This window comes from Trichosurus vulpecula, chromosome 6 (assembly GCF_011100635.1).
Source record: "Trichosurus vulpecula isolate mTriVul1 chromosome 6, mTriVul1.pri, whole genome shotgun sequence".
NCBI lineage: Eukaryota > Metazoa > Chordata > Mammalia > Diprotodontia > Phalangeridae > Trichosurus > Trichosurus vulpecula.
In genome coordinates, this window is record NC_050578.1 from 223,935,860 (window position 1) to 223,941,043 (window position 5,184).

Here is a 5,184-nt window from a genome sequence, read left to right on the forward strand (position 1 = left end):
CCTATCCAGACTCTCTCCTAGACTTTTGCCATTGTACCAACAACTGTATACGTTATAAAACTTACATAAAGAATAATTTTTAAAAGTATAAGATTTTTAAAATGAAAAAAATTCTATCCTAGAGTCAATAGGAAGCCACTGAAGTTTATTGTGTAAGTGAGTGTCAGTATCAGACTTTCATTTGAAGATAATTGCTTTGGCAGCTGTAAGAAGGATGGATTGGGGGGGGGGGTGAAGACTGGAAGCATAAACACTCATTAGAAGGTTATTATAGTTGTCTGGTCATGGGACATCTAGGTGGTGCTGTGGATAGGGTGCTGTGCCTGGAGTCAGGAAGAGCTGAGTTCAAATCTGGCCTCTGACACTATTGGCTATGTGACCCTGGGCAAGTCACTTAACCCAGAGTACCTCAATTTGCTCATCTGTAAAATGAGCTGGAGCAGGAAATGGCAAATCACTCCAGTGTCTTTGGCAGGAAAACCCCAAATAGGGTCATGAAGATGACTTAAAATGGAGTTTCAGACATGACTGAAGCAACTGAACAACAATACATTTACCTAGGCAAAAGGGAATGAGAGTGGTAACCTTATAAGTTAAGAAAAACAGAAAGATGGAAGCTAGAAATAAGAAGATCTGATGACTGGATTGATAAGTGGAATGAATGAGAGTTAGACTGGAAGGGAATTTATGCTCTCTACAGAAATAGAAGAGTGTGGAAGGGGCATCACCCTCAGGTACTCATTAATCAGATAGGCAGAGGTGGGGATGCTGGGGGAGGTGTAGAATTTTCACAATGACCCTTGGGCAACTACTTTTGTGGGTACCCTGATACAGATAACTACTCCCCTGATACAGAACAGGGTAGGTTGGGAACTGGAACAGAGGAGGCAGGGGAAGAGGAGTGTTTGGGGTATCAAGGTGGGTTGTTGGTGTTCATCCTTCATTTTCAAAGAGAACCAATGACATCATGGGGTGACATCTTGACTTCCTGGTGAATTGGATTGAAGTGAGGCAGAGTATGGTTGTGTTGGAGTGGCTATCATGGGGCAGTAGAATTCCACTCACCTTCCCACTTTCAGATTGGCTAAATGCACACTCAGGGACAAGTCATTGCTCCCAGAGAATCCTAGCCCCTACTTCGAAGATCATGGAGGCAAGTAATAAGCAAGAGAGTCAGGATTTGAACTCAGGTCCTCACACTCCAAATCCCATATTCTTTGTATTTTATCAAATAAATTCAAGAAGAAAAATATATACCTAGACAGTAGTTAGTGTGAAAAAAATATCTTTTAGGGACTCTCGGAGTCAACTAACAAAGTAGCAAAAAGAACTAAGTGTATTTTAGTCTGTGTTGGCACAAGAAGGGCCAAACAAAGGGCAGAGATGGTCCTGATATTTTCTGCTGAAGTGATCTGTTCAGATTTGGTGCCACATTAGCATTAAGGAGGAATAAAGCAATCTCAAATGTATTCAGATGAAGTCAGCCAAGACAGCAAGTCCACTGAAGACTCTGGTATGTGAAGAGTAGCTGGAAGAAGACGTAGGGGGAACCTGACACCCTTCTAGTATCTGTTAAACAAAGAAGGGTTCAGCTAGATTGGCTTAACCAAACAAAGCAGAATTAGGAGCAGCAGACGGAGATGAAATTACAATGAAGTCAATTCAGTCCAGCATAAGAAACCATGTTCCAATAATCAGACCTGTTTGACAATGAAATGGCTTGACTTGTAAGGTGGTGAGTTCTCTGTCACATGACATGTTGAAACAGAATCTGGAGATGGTCACTTGTATGAAATGCTGTTAAAGGGATCTGAGTTTGAACTAGATGGCCTCTGAACTCTCCTCCAACAATGGCATTCTGTCCCATCTGGCAGATAGGAGTTCTGAAACCACAGCCATCACCATCACAACCACCACTACTACCACCACCACCCTCCCTGCCAGCTACCTCCTATATACGCTAAAGGTACTGGGACCTCCCTGCCTTCTCCCATGTTGTTGTTTTTCCTTGGACTCTAACTGGTCACTGGTCATCACTGAAAAGCCATGTACTGGCTCTGCTCAGTACTGGAATACTCTTGCACCCACACATTTGGGGAGGCTCCATATCTCCTAAGACTTTTTTTTTGCATTTCAGAGATAAACCTCAAAACTTCATTTGTATTGCAAAATAAACAAGAAAAACAGGGCAAACCAGGCCACCCCCATGTCTACAGAGCCACCTTTGATTTCTGGGCTACTGCCTGAAACAATCCTACCCATTTCTATGCCATTTTCAGTTTTACAAAAGACTTTCTTCACAACTGCAGACTTAGGCAATGAAAGTACTGTTATCTCACAGGGCTTCTGATTTTCTTTCTTTCCCAAGAGGCTGGTAGGTCGTATAATGGATATAGTGCTGAACCTAGAGTTAAGACACTTTAGCAGCTGTGTGATCCTGAAAAAGTGCCCTGACATCTGTCTGACTCAGTTTCCTCAATTGTAAAATGGCAATGATAATAATATCATCTACTTCCCAGGGACGTTGTGAGGTTCAAATGACATAATAATTAAAAAACACTCAGCACTCTTGGCATACTGTAGGTGCTTAACAAATGGTTGTTTCTTTCCTTCCTTTCTCAATGGAAGAAAAGGAAAACATTTTCATTGATTGATTTAAAAAGGATCATCATCCCCATTTTAGAGATGGCTTAGAGAAAGGTAGAAACTTTCCCTGCATAGGACTTTGAGGCTAGATCTCCTCATTCCAAATCCAGCTTTCTTTCCACTGCACTAAACAATTATGATCCTCAGCATGAGCAAGGCAGGAGAGAAAAATGGATCAGAAAAGACTGTCACTAAATCTCAGGTTTTCAGGGCTCAAGGGGCAGTTTCTCTGGAGTAAGAGGGCAGAAGCTTTCTTGGTACTGGGGCTTAAATAAAGACATCTTTGTACTGAGGAGTCATCTCAGATATCCTCCCCCACCATCCACACCTTTACCCTTTGCCTGCCCCTACACACTTAGCGCCTCTAAATAATGTGCCTTTACATCCTGTTTGAAGCCACATTGGGCCTTCAGGGAGTCTCTGTGAACTGAGAGATATCTCTCAGAGATTTACAAGGGAAGATGCTGTTGACCTTGGCTCAACCAACCAAGTGCGTGACTTGATCTCATGTAACAATGGCATGGACTTTATGGACCTCCTCCCTGGCTCCCCAGTGCAGTACCTAGAGCCAACCCCCAAAGCTGGAAAAGCCATTATCACTTCATAACCCCACTTGCCATGTGTTCGGAAACAGACTGCCCATGCCCCTCCCTTGAGCTCCTGGAAGTGGATGTGAGGAAATCACAGGATGTTTTCTCAGTGCACTGCATGTCCAATATTGGCTGTGGAAGTTACTTGTACTCCATCCAGCTTCACCAAAGCTGCCAATCCTTGGCTAAGACTTCCCTCTGAGGACTAGGTCATGGCCTTGGGGAACAGAGGAAAGTGAGTGTAGATGGCCCAGAATCTTCTTTAGAAGAGAAAATGCCCTGAAGAAGTATGTCAGTCTGAGGTGGGGGAGGAGGTTGGGGTTTCTGGGGGGCTTTTAAAGAATAGGAAAAAGGGTAAAAAAGTTTCCAGTCACAAACACACCCTGAGCTACATCTCTTCTTTACATTATGCCTATGGCCAAGATCTGTTTAGTTGGTGTGACGAGGACAGGGGAAGAGCAGAAAGTAATATTGGCAGGCAGAAACCTTGGCCCAGACTGGCCAAAAGGACCTTAGGATCATCTGATCCAAAGGCAAGCTCTCCTGATGTTCCCTCCCCCAGGGCACTGGACTATTGTTGATCTGCAGCTCAGCCTTGGAGAAATTTCCAAGTCTTTTCTCCAAATCTGAGGTGGCAAGGAGGGGTGTTCCAGAAATTATAAGTCATCATCACATAGGATTTATAACTGAAAGGGTACTTAGAGATCATCTAATGCAGAGGTTCTTAGCCTAGAATCCACAGACTCCGCCCAAAAAGAAAAGGGTCCATGGATATATTTCAGGGGGTCTGTGAACTTGGAGAGGAAATATGTGTGTGTGTGTATGTGTGTATTCATACACATATCTTTATATTTATCATATAGATACATCTTTATTTTTACTTATAAATTTTTTACATATTTTGCACATATATTTCATATATATAACACATACACACACACTTTATTTTCACACATGCATTTTTCCCACTAACTTTCAATTGAAATTTAGCAGTTTTTTCCAATTATTTAAAAACAATTACTCTGAGGAGGCATCCATAGGCTTCACCAGACTTGCCCAAGGGGCCTATGACACAAAAAAATTTAAGAACCCCTACTCTAGAACATCTCCCCCATCTTCCCTTCACTATACAGATGAGTAAAAGGAATCTAAAGGAATAAAAAGGACATACCCGAGGTTATAAAACTAGAAAAGAACAGAGCTGAGGTTCAAACCCTAGTGTTGACCCCAAATCAGGTGCTCATTACACCAGACCATGACATGATGGGCTTGTTCTCCACCTCTGGGAGGCTCTAGTTATTTGTTTATTTTTTAATATGCTATCAATTCCTTCTTAATAAGTTTTTGTACCTGAGAGGAATCATGGTAACATGGATAAAGAACTGGCCTTGGAGTCAGGAAGGCTCCCTTTGACATATATTGACTGACTCACCCTGTGCCTCAATCGCTAATGTCTCAGGACCCTGGACAGTTCCCTATGCCTATGGTTCAATGAGCAGATGCCAACACGCTCTGGTGGGGAAAGTCCATCCCAGAGGGCTCCTTGTTCTGATGAAGTCACAGGTCCAGTCCAAAAAATTATAGCTTTCTCCCTGATATTCAGTAGATTCTAAACTGAATAACACTTTCCCCCGACTCCTGTGCTGACCCAGAACTCTCACACGAAACTATCAAGGGGAAGTTGCTGTCCATAAAACACAGATGACTTCTGGACATTTTATACAGGTCTTCAAAACAGCCCTGTTGCAGTGACATCTGAAAGAGCAGTTCAACCTCTCATGACTCAGATAAGGAAATTGAATTGCAGAGAGATAGAGAGACTTGTTCCAGATCACAATCTAGTAAGTATCAGAACATGAATTCAAATCCAGATTTCCTTGCCTTCAGGTCTGGGGTTCATTAAGAACCATGGGCCCTTGCCACTCAATGTGTGGGACTCAAAGCAGAG